Genomic DNA, 17,731 nt, shown 5'->3' with positions numbered 1-17,731 from the left:
TAGCTGCAAATGAGACCTCTGGCTAAATGAATAATTAATGTGGCAACTGGTTGTGGTTTTGTCTGTGCGGTTTACATATGAGTTGCACAGTCACAACAAACATATGTATGTTTGTATGTATGGACGAGTGTGTACCTACAAGTTCGCTTTGCAAGTTTAATGTGTGCAAGTCGACATTTTGAGATTGTGGCAAGCAGATGCAGAGGCAGAGGCAGAAAACTCAGACAAGCAAGCACATTCTAGGCCTGGCAATAATTGCATTTGCGCCTGTCTGGCCCCAGAAAATTGTTTCATTAATTTTTTGGGGGGATTACAGTATGGCTGTTTAATTTCAATTATGTGGAGCTGGCAACGAGTCTAGCCGAGAATGAATGCCACCAGCAGCAGCATTAATTATGTATTTGTGCAGCCTCTGCCAAACGAAAAACAAGAAAACAACACCAACACCCAACAGGGACGCACACACATACATATGTAAATGCCTATGTATGTACATATGTACAAGTATGTATCTCCTGTGTGGCAAATAAATGCGAAAATTTGGAAAATAATTTGGACAGGTGCGCTTATTACAGCTTTTTGCGGCAATTACTGTTGCCCATGTCCGCAATTACTTAGCTACAAAGGGAAAAAAATACTTTCAAAGTGACATTTATCAAAAGGGCGTATAATTTATTAACAAGAAGAGCGCGCTGGAAAAAGTTGAAATGGAAATTTTTAAGGGTATGCATGCATATCTCACATACTCTGCAAATCTGTGTGTAACTGTGTGGGTCTTTGTGGATGCGCCACTAATGTTTGTACGTATGTGTGTGTGTGTGTGTGTGTGTGTGTGTCTGTGTCTGTGTGGATTTTGAAGGCAAGAAATCTGTGAAGCGCATGCAATTTTTTACTTTGCTTATTATTAACCCTCAAAACGCAAAAGCATTCGTTCGGCCTTTACGTGTGTGTGTGTGTGTGTATGTGTGTGTGTATCTGTATGTGTGTGCGAACGTTCATACGAATTCGTAATGAGCACTTGCTTGCGGTACAAAATAATGCGATACGATGAATGCGAGATACACTTTGTGTGCCCGAAACAGCGACAGCGACAGCGCAGGCAACAACAACCACTAATAGCACAAGCAATCAAACACACACACACACACATGCATACACACATTCATACACACATACACACACACGCACTCACACGCACACGCTTACATGCCAGCCAAATAGCAACAGCAGCAGCAGCAATAACAACAATTTTAATAAGTTGCTACCCGCTGCTGTTGTTGTTGCTGTAGTAGTTGTTGTTGCCCGACTCGTTCGTTCATCGTTCCATTTACGGGACAGAGGCAGACAAGTAGACAAGCAGGCCAGTCGCCATCCGCCAGCAAGCCAGCCAGCCAGCCAGCCAGCCAACGACGACGACAACAACAAAGCGCACAGGCAAGCAAAGCAACAACATCTACGAGTACAGCTGCTGACCCAGTAGTAAATGCGACGCAGCTTGTCGCTTGGGCTGAAAATCTAAAATGTTCTACCGAATTCATGTATTTTCTCTTTATTTCCAAATGTATGGTCAGACGTGCAAGTAGTTCTTGTACAAAACGCTCAAATATCACAAGAAAGTCCTTCATATAATGTTACATCAGCAATAATTGCCTAACTTTGTGGGACTTACTTTAGAGCCTATTTGTAAAATTTGATAAGGTTTATTGCAAATTATTTGCATGTCTGCAACGTAATGTTTTCGAATATAGTTCTTACAATAATTTTGAATTTGTTAGCTCGAAGCATATATGTACATATGTGTTCATCAAAGAACGCTGGATGCTATTGCCCAATATTTGTAATGAAAAATCATATGCCTCATTGGAATAAAAATTGAAAAAAACTTACCCAACAAATTTTGTAGCTTTAGCTTACTACTAGATTACTAATGCACTGCTTACTGGCGGACAGAAAGAGTTCATCGATTTGGCTATTGTGGCATATAAAGTAAACAAATTCGAAACTCTAGTCCATTCATTCATTTCAATAAAAATAGGACAGTTTCCGCGTTCGATTCAATTGTAGAAAATCATTATTATTACCAAATGTCCCTTATTCAAAATAAATGTTATAGTTATACTAATGGAATACGAAATAAGCTTTCAAGCCAAATAAATAAGAAGCAGTTTCATTGTTAAATTTTAATTTTACCTAAATTGAAACGTAAATCTAGCGGTAGCTCTAAGTGACTAGAAGAAGGTAAGCAAAAAAAAATGATCCTTGAACTAGAACGGCAGTTAAAACTATTTTAAAACTACAAAATAACTCTTTAAAATTAAAAACACACCTCCTAAGCTTCTAAAAACACGTGTAAAAATCTTAATCAGATTTTTGCCTGGACACCACACGGTCATAAAACTCGAATTTAAAAACGCAAAACGGGAAACAATTTTCGCAGCACGTATAATATTTATGGATTTAAAAAATATCATCATTTAATTGCATATCTATATATATTTATATGATAGAACTGACATTAAAAATGTCTAAATCTACATTTGTCTGTAGACAAAAACTAGTAGTAGCATAACCAATATATCAATCAATTTTAGTATCAACGGAACCGATCAAACTTTTTTAAAATGATGCAAATATTAACCATAATATGTAGATAAAAAGTAACAATGGATATAACTAAAATATCCATATCCAAATATTAATTTGTTATACACGTATATATTGATGGCTTCAATTAATGAACATTATTATTTCATAGGTAGGAATAAACGGAAACCAGCACACATGGCTTTTCCAAGGAAATGTCTTGCTATTTATTCAACAAGAGATATATGTTCATACAAATGTATGGGAAGAAACTTGCTTAATTATTAAAGTGTTCTCAACTTTTTTTTTCGTATTTTATCGTATTGTAGTGTATGAACGAAGTCGGAATATGCAACACTCATCACATTCAACATTTTGAATATATCAACATACAGTGTACTAATTTCCTACTGGGTATCTTGGTTTGCATTTCGTGCGAGACGTGTTTCAGTTTCCAGCGCGCGTGGTATTGGCATGTTTGCTGTCGACGTCTACAGCAGGCAGAGGCTGTGGCTGTGGCTGAAGCAGCGACAGTGGCTGCGGCAGCAGCAGCGAGAGCGACAGCGGCGTCAACTTCATTTCACGTTGTTGTGCACAAACATGGCGCTGTTTTTTTGCATTTGAACACAGCGGGCAACAAGCGAACAGATACAGATACAAAGATATAATATTTACGCTAAAATTGCAGGCAGCCAGGCAGGCAGGCAGGCAGCCAGAAAGGCAGTCGCTGAGGCCTGTTGCTGTTTTTCTCCCCTACCCTCCCCCAACCCATCACCAACCACCCAACACACACACCCATACACACACAACAAGTTCTCCTGACCAGCCAAGCCAGCCAGCCAGCCAGCCACTCAGCCGTCGGACGATGTCGGTTGAATATTTACATTTTGATTGGAACACTGTTGAGGCGCATTTGACGCGTTCGTGGGTGTAGTTTAACATTTTTTTCTGTTCTTATTTCTGTTGTTGTTCTGCTTGCTTTTTACGTTTCATTTTGTATGCACGCGCAACCATAAAAAATTGTACGAGTGTGTATGTGTGTGTGTGTGTGTGTGTATCACAACAACAGCAGCAACAACAAAAGCTAAAGCCATGCAATACAAAACGGTATGTGCTTTTGCTTGTATTTCTTACTGTTGTTGTTGTTGTTGTTGTTGTTATTGGCTGTCTGCTCTGTCCAATTATAATTTGTTTCGATTTATCACACAATAGTATATGGAGACACCAACAACAACAACAATAACAACGGGAATGGCAGCGACGGGCACGTCCGCCACCATGATTAATTAATCAGCCAGAAACGCTAATCTCTGAACAATCGCGACACTATTTATTATTAGATATTTATACATATACAAGTATACAATATACACAAATATGTGGAGGCATGCAGCAATATTTGTGTCTTACTCATGGCATTCAGTTCAGGCACTTTTGTTGTATTGGAGGTCACAGAAAACGGCATAATTTTACGCATAATTGAAATTGTAGCGCAATTTCTCATAATTATTACGTAATTTTTGTCGCCTGGGCATTTTTTTTTTTCTGCCTACCCGTCGTTCTCTCTTGCCGCATGACTTTGTCGTCGACCTGTGGGATTTGTCACACCCTCTGTACCCGCGGCTTTGAAATTATGGCACTAATTAGTTTATAAATGTTGCGCTCCGAACACTGTTGCCTTCCTGGCCAGGAGGGTGGAATTCCAATTTTCAACCAGAACGCGTAGGGGGATGGGTGTTGAGTGCAGGCGGTAATGACAGCATCAAGCCCTTGCCCGCCCGTACCCCGCAGGACGATGAGAAATGTGCAATTTAAGAGATTAAATTGGTTGCTTCTTGTGTAAGCTTTGAGCGCAGTTGACTTTAAAGTTGAAATTAAAGTGGATTTTGACTTGCCTCAGAGAAGATCTTTGGGGTTACCACATTTTGGCAGGCATGCACAATTATGGCAAATTGTCACAAGTCCTAAGTGTAATCAGATTCCATCTGCAAATACAAAGTACTGTAGAATTACGAGTGCCGCGAAAATGGATGCGATTGAACAACACATTCCGGTATATATTCATTTCATATATGTATACATCATGATTTAAGCATTAGCTGCTTAGTGAGCTTTCGTTCATTGTCTATGAATAATTGTTTTTTAATTAAAATCGGGAAAGGGGTAGATTGCCGTCTTAATTTCTTAATACCTTCTAGAACAACAAGAAATTATCTTTCCCTTTTTCTCAATAGATATGCAACTGATTATGCAGCGCACAATCCTTTTCGGGTTTTAGCCTCCCTTTTCAGCCATCTCCGGAATCTCTGACCAGGATTGGCTGTGAGACGGGGTTATAACTTATCATAATTTGATTAGATTTATCCTACTTAGGCTTTCCTAGCTTCAAGGGCGTAGGCAGGCAGGCACAAAGTTTTTTAAGGCAGTTTCGAGGTGAGAGAAATCAGAAATTTAATCAAGATCTACTTATTCTTGCAGAATTATGGTTTCAATAGTAAACTCTAAAGCACGCATCCATATTTAACATTCATTTTGGTTTAATGACATTACTGCTAGTATTAAGAATAGTTTTTAATAAGTAAAGACAAGATAAATAAAGACAGTATATATATATATATTTTAACACGATACAATATTTTATTATTTTACAATATTTTATATTTTCTTGCCCTGACACTTATTTCTACCGATTTTAATTAAATTTAGTATTGTTTTATAGTTAATGCCATCAATTCGTAAGCATTTATGAACATTTAGAAAATTAAGAAACTTGTTTTATTTTTTTTTTACATATTTTACTTGTACATCCGTTGTGGCAGCCTAGAGCTTGAACTCATATATTTAGAAAGAAAAGAAACTACATCGAGAGTCGATATAATTGTAATATTACCATTGCACTAATAGAATAAAAAGCTTCGCTTAAAACTAAAACTAAACAACTACAATAATCACATGCTATTGCTAATTAGTAATCAATTAAATCCATACCTCTGTAAATTCTTGTCAATCCATAGCTCGAAGCAACTAACCAAAGGAAATTAGGAAAATTTAATGCAATGTTAGTACAAAACAAAGAGCAAGCTATGTATTAAGATTTTCAAATACGGAGAAAACTTTGTCCCACCTAAAAACTACGATTTGGAGCGTACAGTTTTCATCTTTCTCGTATACTTAATTCCAGTTTATAATACTTGCTTTAATCATTTGGGTAAAAAAAAGTATTCTTTGTTATTATTTAACTTCTCGCACTATACAATCAACCTTTTCATGAATACTTCCACACAAAAATAATTTCTATAGTCGAACGCCTCCAATAACGGAGCTCTGACACAATGTTTTATAACAGACAGGATTAAAAATAATCTCAAAGAATTGATTTTATTTTATAGTTAATCTTTCTACAAATTCTCATTTTCACACATTTATGACATATGGAGGGTTTTTCGTTTATTTTGTTAGTTGTGTGGTTCTTAATAAGAGCTAAGAAAAATGCTGTCTTTTGAATGGAAATGGAAATTATAAATATATTCGACGAGGGAATATTGCGAAGAGCTAAGATCTCACAAAGGTTTAAGCAATCGATTTTAAGCCCACGTTTTTTAACCGACATGCTATATACTACTATATGCTGATTTTCTATTTCTTTCAAATATAAACGACAATTTTTGTCCATTTCGGCAACTTCGGCAATGCAATTCAAGCAGTTGGTTCCTCCTCCGACAACAAACATCTCTCATAACTAAATAGAAAGAACATCGCAACAGTAAGATTACTATTCTAACCATTTTCAAATCAATATCTAAACGTACAATCTGGAAACCGATTTTTTGAATAGCTATCTCAATAAGGCAAAAAAATTTTTCGTACGAGTTTCTTCAAAAATTGAAAAATTTCGCCATGAAATATTTTTGAATAATTTCAATTGGTAGCTGAATCCATTTAAATCAAAGGTACTTGCAGGTTAACGACCTGAAAAATAATCAGAATTCAGATAATATTTATCTTTAGTTAGTTATAGTCAAGGGCGTACGCAGCTTTGAAAAAAGGAGGGACCAAAAAATTAAAATTTTGATTAAAACTTCAACAAATCCAACTCAGTTCCATTTTAAGGCGAAATAGTGCGTCATAATAATGAACGTGTGGTTGACTTTATATGGCAAAATTTGTTGTCTCGAAATACGAAAAAGAAACCCCTTTTTCCAAGTAGTTGCTTAGATTCAGTTCACAAATCTTAATCAAGCGTTATTTATGGAACATGCTGCTCCCTTAATCTTCTTTCTTTCTTTCCTATCCATAGGCATTCCGTAAAGGCTCCCCCACCTCAACCATTTCTTTAGCTCTTATTAAGGGTGGTCGTTAATCAACCCGGCAATGGAAATATAAATGCTAATGCTTTAGTTTTGTAATGGGAGTAATATTGGGTAGGCAAGACGATTATACGAGTTGGCAAATATCGTCAAGAGCAACATTGAATTACTTTATTATTGGAGTTGTCCAAAAATATTCATGCATAATTATTAGGATACGTTTATGACTCTTCAAAAAAAAAGTTGTCTATACTTACTAATGCCTCATCTGTAGTTCTCCTATCTACCCAAGCTGATCGAAACAATACTAGTTTTCCCAAAATTAGTTATAACTTTACTATTAGACTAATACTAGGATCATTTTGGCACCAAGTCTACAAGATTTTGACAGCTTTGGGGAAAGGAAGCTCCCATCAAGTCCAACTCCTAAAAGTAAAGTTATTTTCCTTTTCACATCGCATCTTTAATACCTGAACTTTTTTATATACTAGTGTTAGTATTTAACTTTTAATTTTGTTACAGATGGTCGAAAATCAAGAAATACATAATTCCATTCTGTCATACATCAAAATTATTCATTTTTGTAAGTCCATCGCAACCATAGAACCGCCCAGAATATCCGATGACAAAACCCAACGTCATAGACGCTTAGGCTTCAACCACATCAAGCGGTATAGTCACATTTCCTGTAAACTGCGTTCGGCGGTTTAGGAATTTATTTTCAATATTCTGAGTACTCGCTGTTTTTATAGCTAAATACTTTCTTAAACTTCCATGCGCACAATCTACACAATTGAACTGATTCGCCAAATTGGAGACTTAGCACTATGACTAACTTCGAAGAAATTAGCGCGCGAAAGTCGACTAGAAGATTAGAAATAGTGCAGGTGATGTAAACATAGGATTAACAGTCTAAAGGCTCCACATGCTATTAGCCCCAGATAACTGACATATAAAAGATCTCAACTACACGACAACTTAATCTTGGTACTACTATCCTAACCGCTCTGGTGACCTACGTAACTTAGCCCTATCCGATTTCTTGCCCTCAAATACTAGACAACATTAGTCATTAGCATATCAAAATATCAAATTTCATGACGATATCGTAACCCTATCGTAATATGCCAAAGAGTTGCTGAAATTATACCATTTTTAGACTGACCGCAGGTATATTTAATTGAATATAAAGTTCCCAAAGATCTAAATAGCAATTGTTGATAATTTTATTCCTGTACTTCTTTGAATTTTTACTCAAATGTATGAATTACATCAGGTCAGCGCTTGTTTTCCTAGCTGATTTTGAAACAGCCTAAACAACCTTCAGAATTTCTTAACCGCGTTGGGAATTATGAACCAAACCTATCAATAATATCTAAAAGATATATTGATTGAAAATATAAAGACACGATAAAAATTAGTAACGATATCATAATGAACATAATGTGTTTTTGCTAAAAATAATAAGGCTCATGTGCTCTTGAGGAACAGTCGATCATCAGTTCATTATGCTTATGATATTTGATAGATCATCATCTGCTTTCGACTTTTTATTACAGCCTTTCATACTTCGAGTAAAGGGGTTACGAATAGTGTCAGTCTTGAAACCTATTACCAAGAATTTTAAAGCATAACGACAGTATTGAGTTAGGAAAGGTTCAATATAAACTGAATCTGGGGTTATCTTACAATTTAAACCTTTACTGCAGTCAGTGTACTATAAATTATATACTCCATCTAGTTTATTAACAAGAAATCTAAAGTAAAGCATTCTATTGAATTAGTCGATATAATCACAATTTTGAACCTGAAAATATGAGCAATCAGACACTTCCTCTAAAAGACTAGTTTCTCTGCTGAAAACTGAACAATCTTCAGATTGCCTCTGGAAAGAGATTAGTGTTGTAGATTGTTTGGCAATTATCCGGAGTTTTTCGATGTCGTATAACCACAAATGATTTGGTCCGAGCTCTTAATGTTTTTTCCCAATTTTGACATTCGCTAAAAGGTTAGATGAATATTATACAGATGACAAATGTGTCTTTAGTTTTTGGACGGAGCAGATCGTTCGTTTTCCAATCCAGATGGCAAATTCCACTAAGACTGCTTGAAGGAGAAAACTAAGTCTACGCTCAATGTTATAGGCTTCCAGAGTGTGTTTTATGTTTGAACTCTTTAAAGAAGTGCCCTGAACTTAGGTATTAGAAGCTAAATATATTGTGCGGAAAAACATAAGACTAGATTTTAAATAACAGCATCACAGCATTCGATATATCAAATAAAGTCTCCGGAAATAATAAATAAATAAATATAATAAATAAAATTAATTAATTAATTTAAAGACAATTAAATGTTATATATTTATTATATCTCTGACAAATATTTGTTCGCAGCCCTTCTACATTTTCTTATAAATTAAAATATACTTATATACGAGTATATGTATTTGTTTATGAATATAAGAAACCTTATACATACAGTATATAGAATATGTTTATAGAAGTACGCAAGCATGCCACAAATTCCTCCTCTTCTCACATATAAACTTAATACATGTGCAGTGCGGATTTCCACACAACATCAAAGAGATCCTTAGAGGAAGTTGCTGACATCCAATACCTATTTAAAGCGTACAACTGTGACCTCTTTCCCAAACTCTTACAAATGCTAAAATAAGAAATTTAAGTACATACTTACTATATATGCACACACAAAAATAATATTTAAACGTTTTGGGCACAGCTTTCCACTAGCTGATTCGACCGCAGGGCCGGGAATAAAAATACTTTAATGCTAAGCCGCTTTTCCAATATCAAATGTCCAATCAGCTCGATGCATTTGACTCTTGTGGGCTTATGTAAATAAAATTGATTTTACATCTTTAAAAGCGCGCTTAAATCCTCTTTCAATTTGCAAATGGACCCGTGTACCTTTTTTCCAAACAGCGTGTGAAAGAGGTGGAAGAGGAGGGATTGCCTTTTGATGCCGACAATAACACCTACACATGCACACTCGAACGTTAACATTTTGATCCGTTCACGTTGCCGGATTTCCTCGGCGCGCTTCTACTTCCTTTTACTGATACCGTCGAGTACAGGCAGCATAAAATTGGCGTGAACATAAAAAAGTTGCACGACTTAAGTGAACTTTGCTGTGCTCTTCGTTGGCTTGCTCGCTAAGCCCAAGTTTTTTGGGGCAACTTCAAGTTGCCGGCTGGCTCTGGCTCTGACTCTGACTCCGATTCTGGCTCTGTTTCTGTCTCTGACTGTCGTGAAACTTTTGCTGTTTCCCAATGTTGTTTATGCCTCTTAAAGCTGAAGAAGGGGGACGGGACGAATGGCAAATATGGCGTGTTCCTTCCAGCTATTGCTGCAACCTCTACCCATTTCAACAATATTTAGGCTGACGCTTGTCACAAACGTTTTAATACTTCGTGTGCATCCACAGGCCACCGCTGCTGTCAAAGTGCGACGACTTTAATCAAATAATTTATTGTCGGGGCAGCACACGTTTAATTGAAACTAAAATATTTTTGATTAATTATGAGAGGCAGAGGCAGCAGCGTTAAAACCTTTTCTTTTCGTACACATACATACATACATATACACTCGTGCATACATATTTATACATAAATGCAATGTACATAGTAGCAGGCGCACGGCCTCGTCATATGAGAAGCGGACCAAAGCAGCGAAGCAACATTAAATACATTTGTACATACACAGCTTGTCTCTGCGCTATGTACTCACCAGTCTGCTTTGTGCTCTTCATTCGTATAATATACATACAGACTTTTTGCTTATCTTTTGTAGTATGTATTCGCATCGGTATATCTGTATCTCTGTACTGTGCCTGTATGTATATCTATCCACCTTTTAAAAGCGTCGTGCTCTGACTTTGCTGCCTCTGTCGCTGCTTCTGCGTCCGTCTCTGTCGCTGCTCTCAACGACCCTCACGTACATTTCGTTTGGTTGCTTGCTTTTTGTTGGTTTTTGCCTCATTCGCTTTGCTTTTGATTTTCGTACCCATGCCCGACTCGCATATGGCTTCGCTGCTGCTTCTACTGCTGCTGCTGTCGTCAGTTATTTTCATTCTTCCATTCCACACAGCTTCTGCCTCTTGCCTGCTGTTGTTGTTGCTGTCGCTGTCGCTGCCACTCGCAACCAGTTTGCCCATTTGTATGCCCGTTTCGTTCGTTCGTTCGTTCGCATATGTATACATACGTATGTGCATACTTATGTACGTGAATCTGAATCTTGTACATATCTCTATGGCAAACAGCCCCTTCGTTCAAATGATTGCCTACGATTCCAGCATTATTTGTACTTTTTTTGTTGCCTACACACCACCATGGCCCGCTGCCCTTGCGTTCTATGTATGTACATATGTAACATGCATACATTTATATGTACATACATACACACATATATACACTGGGAAACTGTCCTAATGGCAACAACAACGAAACAACAACAAATGCAGCGTTATATGGGAAAAGCATGGAAAATGAAGAGGAAGCAGAGGCGAGGAAACTCATTATTATGCTGCGAGCAGCCGCCGCTCGAGCTCTGTTTGGATGTTGGCTGTGTGTGCACGCGTAGATATAGCAAAAGGCACAAAAAGATGAACAGGGTTGTCGACATCAACGAAAGTGAGAGCTGACGCCTCATTAGGCAAGCGATAAACTTGATTTTAGTTAAGGGAAATTGTGGAATATATAAGGAAAAATTTGTTACTTTCATAACCATTTTTGTTGTTCATACCATCATTTATTTTTGAAGCAATATTTAATTAATTTAGCAAATTTACTTGAATTTAAAAATGGTAAATAAAAAAGTATAGGACTGAAATTAGTGACTATGTCTAACTAATTTGTTGTATTTATCTACAAATTAAAACTCAAAAGTAGTTTTGAAAGTGTTGTCCCCAACCTTTATATCCAAGCATTGCATTCTGAGCCCTGGCAACCCTATTGCTACCGTTGCATGCCACGGCCGCTAGCAACAGCTTAGGCCCGCACACACAAATACACTTTTTACACTTTCATGCATACACAAACACACACACACTCACACACATATATATAGATATACAAACATCTGCTGTTGTGGGACTTTGGTTGCCTCTTCACTGGCAATGCTGCTCTGCTGCTTGTGCTGCTGCTGTTGGTGACGGCTTGGGCTGTTATGATGATGATGGTGATGGCGGTGATGATGATGATTATGATGCTTCTGTTGATGACGTTTGTGACGTCACAGCGCAATTTGTGTGCGGTCTTCGTATTGGAAAATACACCAACACACCCAAACTCATGCCTATTATGTATTAAGGAGTGTGAGTGTGTGTGTGCATCTCTGTACTCATTGGAACCTCGGCATGCGCCCTGCATACAAGCGAGCAACAGCGAATGAATATCTATATCTGATGCTGCTTGGACGGTCGGTCATTTGTGGATTTGTGGGGGCAGCCGACAGACCCAGACGTGTCGGGGCGCAAGAGCGAAAGAGAAAAAGCGCCGCGGCACACACAAATTAAACTTAAATGCCCGTTCACTTGGCCACTGCTACTGGAGTTTGTTTGTTGCAGATGCTGTGCTGCCGGTGTTGTTGATGTCGATGCCGAAGCTAAAGCTAAAGCTGTAGCTGGAAATTGTTCGTTGCCACAGTCAGCAAGCCAGCCACAGCCTCAGCTACAGCTTCAGCCACGACTTGGCGGCAGCATCATCGTCGTCGTCGTCATCGTCAACAACGGGCCACATGATTAGTTTCTGTTGTTGTTGTAATGTTTTATCGCATTTATTGCTGCATGGGGTCTCAATTAAGCTGTTAAAACCAGTTGAGTCAATCTATCGGAAGAATTAAAGCCAATCAATAATTTACGAGCGACATTTGTGAGCAGCAGGAAAACGTATCCCCGTTTCAATGACAGGATGAGCTCATTCAGACCAGACAACATAAAACCTAAAATGGCGCTCACTGAAAATCTACATGACTGGAATGTTCGAATAGATTCGTTGCTGCTGAAGTAATGAGATAATCAGCGTGTAGTAAAGACCATAAATGCGATTTGGATCTATCTCACTACAAATATAGTCTCAACGATCAGTTTTAAAATATAGTTTAAATGCAGCAATAAAGGAATGACTCGTATTAAAATACGCAAACGTTAAATTTAAAACATTCCTATTTTTCCAAGGACCATTACGATGATTTATCGAATATTTTTTGCTTGGCATTAATGGAATCGTTGCTTTTGATTGGTCTAGAAAGTTTTAAAATATAGTTTAAATGCAGCAAAATAAACTAAAATACGCATACGTTTAAATTTAAAATATTTTCATTAGCTCTTAAAAACGAGTCATGCCTTTTGCTGTTCGATATTAAAAATCCATTGATTTTAACACCTAAACAGTCTTTTCCAAGAACCATTACGATGATTTATGGAATATTTTTTGCTTGACATTACTGGGATCGTTGCTTTTTTTGTACATTGAATTTATCTGGAAGGAAATCATCTGCAAGCTTCTAAAGGGCCAAGCACTGTAATCGCGCCTTCGTAGGACGATTGCCAAGAAGTTACCACAATTGGCTAATCAAAAGAATAACATCTCGAAATTGGCGTCCATTGTAGAAAACAGTCTCTTAAATATTATGGAGCGGTAAATAAAAAAATTGTATAAAAGAATTAGTCGTAATATGTATTTTAAAGAAATTGGGCTGGGAATGCCTGAAATTTGGCTGAGAAATGAAATCCCATAAAGACAAATACTTTATTTGGAAAGTAAACGTATAACCTAGAAACTACGAACATATTTAGCTCTGTATAATCATGTTCCGTACCAAAACAACGGCCGACCACACACATCCATAATGACTGGCCAAAAACTCCGGGAGCTTTGTGAAATGCATTGGAGGTCCGTGATATAGCATTTAAATCGATATTTTCGAACCTGATGACGGTTCTATAATTGCTCACTGGATTTTCGGGGAACTTTGCAAAAATATTTCTTTTGTATGGCTTAAACTATCTTGCCTTTGAACCTTTAGTTGAGGTGGCGAAACTTTTGTTGTACACGAAGTTAGAGCTAAGTCGTTATTTCAGAAAAATCGGTAAAAATTGTTCCTTTTTATTCTTTTTATTTCGGCATCTTTTTGTATTAATATTAAAAACTTAATTCCAATATAGATTGGGTTATTTACATACATATATCTCGTTTTATCACATATAATATTAATATAATTAGGTGAATGCGTATTTGTATTCTTTCTTAGAGCAAACAAACCAAGTTTAAAGATAATCGGGTAACAAATGCGGATCTTTAGAGTCCGTATTCCCGCATTTTGGAGTTCGATTTTTCCAAAACCACTTCTTAAGGCTTGATGCTGACCTTTGAAAATAAATTTCAGCCGCCTATTTCCTGCTGTTAGGTCCGTGCGCTCATCACCAATCAGGCATTCAGTAAGAATTAACAGCAATTCTTGTCCGCTTTTTCTGGGAAACTTTTTTATTTGCTTTTTATATTTTATTATATGTATATTTATTTACTATATAATATTTCTATACCACTTTTTTGCATTCTTTAATAGAATATATCAATCAAGTTTGATGACCATCAGATGAAAACTGTGGATTTTTCAAACAAACTTTAGAGTCCGTCTTCCCCCTTGGCGTTCGAATTAATCAAAATTTCATAGTGCTCACCTATACTGTGTCCAAGTCTCAGCTTCCTCGCTCCCAAATAGATCCCACAACAGAAAGAGATGTTATAGTATGACCTATATTGTATACATTTATTATAAGCAGATTCATGTTTGTACGGTCTCCTTTTTTTCAATCAAAGACAAGTATTGAATTAAAATGGTTTATTGAAATAGTTTTTATCTTATCCTCATTGAATTGGTATTGGCGGAATTAGAATTGGTCGTAAAAGTGGAGAAAAATACTGAATTCTGAAAGCAGTATGTAATTGCATAAAAAATAACAAATATAGATTTTTTATAAGCATGTAAGGACTAACTCAAAAACTTGTAGATTGATAGTATATTTAGCTACCAAGTAAAATAGAGAATTGCGAATACAGATTCTGAATCCAGATATATAAACATTTGGCAGGATGACTATTTTTAAAGTATAACTTTCATTTCATTACGTCTAAATCTACAAACAAAAACACATTTTTTGTAAGTATGTATTGCGTTTCCTAATCAATAAGTCTCCAACTATTGACATTGACTATATTTATAGAAATTTCTTGGGTAAGTGACATGCAATCGACCACCAAGTTTTCAGCACTTTAAGAATGCTGTGCCAGTCGAAGGACGAAAATAGCACGCAATATTATTTAATAAATCGTTCAACATCAGACTGTCGGGGCGGACGTATCGTTGTCCCATGGGTATAGCTAGCCACTCCGAAGACAATTTCGAAATGAAATTAGGTTGAAACGGAAGTATGTCTTAAACGAAATTAATTATTGGGAAATAATATTCATAAACCGAGTATTTGGACCCAAAACTGGCACTAGACAATATGTCTGTGAAAGATATTTAGCAAATAAAAACACACCGTTATAATTCAAATTTTGAACGGACTTCAAGCAAAGAAATATACATTTCATGTGTTTGTTAATCTAAAATACGAATCTAGCTATTTGGTATCTTATATTATATTTGACCCGCAAAACCCCATTTCATTTTCATTTCATTTTACCACTGTATTGAAATATGATCTGGAAGTTATTGTTATTGTTTCGCCTTTTAAATAATCTCAGTGCTCATGGGCGTTGCCAGGATTTAGACCAGGGGGGGGCAACATTTTTTTTTTGCTAATTTTTTACTATCAAATTATTTGCACTATACAAAAAAAAAAAATGAAAAATATGGAAAAATAGGGAAAAAATTAAATTAAATAAAAAGGCGTGCAAACGGAGAGAAAAATATGCTATTTTTCTAAAGTGTGCTGCTCTCAGTTTGTAAATCAATTTATAGTATCAAGTCTAGTTAATTTTCTAAAATAAATTCGTATGCTTCTCAGTTGAACAGAATTTTTTTTACAAGCTAACATGGATTGGATCCGTATCTGGGGTCGGAGCAGTTATCTAAAGAAAGTTATGGCAAATAAAGAAATCTCAAATTATTTTGTTTCGACAGTTCAGAACTGAAACTGCATTTTCTGAACTGTTAAACCAAAACTATTTTTAAGAGATAATAAAATTCTAAAATTAGTCGCTTTAATATATATTGCCTCAGGTTTCGATAAAATCAGCTGCCCGCTTTGCACCCCCCTCGCTACGGCCATGCCAGTGCTCTTGTAATCCTTAAAGCTGTCTGAAAACTCCTTTTCCGGAATAGTCTTCAGTAACTTATTCGATTCGGATTGAATCTTCTCAATCGTGTCAAGACCTTGGGACACATAAATAAAATCGGACATAGCTAAATCAGGCGCAAACAAGTGATCCCCTCAAATGAAGATGTTTTTTTTTTTTTTTTGTAAATTAATTACATTCCTTTAATTTGTAGAACATTGCGGGCCAATTTTTGCAACAAATATTTTGAGATTTGATGATTTGACTCTAGATGTCAATAGACATTTTATTTATATGCTTAGCGCGTATTGTTCATCAGTTAAGGTTCTTAATAAACCGATTAAAATCCAGAGATTTAACAGATACAAGTATTACATATTTTGAAGAAGCCGATTTTATTAACTGATTTTCTTGTGTTGGAACAGATTATCATATTCATGGGTTGAGTTTCAGCAATAACGCGAAAATGCTACGGAAATAATACAAAATATTTTATTTAATGCGGATTAAATTGGAAGCAAAATTGGTATTGATATGAAAATTCCAAGATTCGTTTCAAGACAAAACTATTGACCATTGGAAAAGCTAAATTTTTATACTGTATGTTGACTCGCTTTACACAACTTTCAAAAATAGATTCTGTGAACTTTGTTGCATCCTTAAAATATGCTTAAGTCTAATATTGAACACTAAATTGAAAGCAGAGAGTTTCAAAAAATTTCAAAAGATGTCGAGTTATGTAACAAGTTATGCAATGAGAAAATAAGTCAATATGTCAGAGGTAGAGCTTTAAGAAGTGTAGAAAGAGGCTAGAATTTTCTGCCCTAGCATTAATACCGCTCTGAGTATTGTTGAGTCACTGCCTTGTACGACTGAAAAAAAAAACAAAAACAAAACATATTACTTGGTGAAACCCTGGCTACACCCATTATCATATTAACTGACATAGGGCACTATTTCGATTAATATATGACAAATAAGATGACTCGTGCCAAGAAGCTTCAAGAAAACCGAGGTGCTACAGCCCACGAATATTATCGGTTGTAATATAGTATGTACATGAAGTGTTTAGTTTGGTTTCAAAATAAATACATTATATAGTATTACAGATAAAAATTATGTATTGTGTTAAGAAATAAACTTAGCTTAGTTTAGTGTTCGGTATATACCAGAACCGGGAAAAAAATTGAATTTGGTTCAAGGTTCTCCCAAGTATTAACCTTTGTTCGTATGTGTGAGGCGAAAATAGGAAGAAACGGTAGAATCACGCATTTCTAGGTAATTTAAATTGCGTAAAGTGGAATATTATTTTCAAGACCAAGAACAACTCAGTTTCTAAGAAAATGAAGAAATATGCATATGGACATACATATGTATATTTGTGAAGTTGTATAAAAAATTAATTATTAATAAAAAAATCATCAAATTTTTATTGTCATCAATGCCACGACTGTATTACTTTCCACATCAATTTTTAAGTGCTTTCTCGTCTTTTTTTTTGGGCTCATTTAGTTGGCAAATTGAAATTTTTGTCGAC

This window comes from Scaptodrosophila lebanonensis, unplaced genomic scaffold (assembly GCF_003285725.1).
Source record: "Scaptodrosophila lebanonensis strain 11010-0011.00,11010-0021.00 unplaced genomic scaffold, SlebRS2 tig00000001-arrow-pilon, whole genome shotgun sequence".
NCBI lineage: Eukaryota > Metazoa > Arthropoda > Insecta > Diptera > Drosophilidae > Scaptodrosophila > Scaptodrosophila lebanonensis.
The sequence above is the reverse complement of the archived record's forward strand: the minus strand, read 5'-3'. Positions refer to the sequence as shown.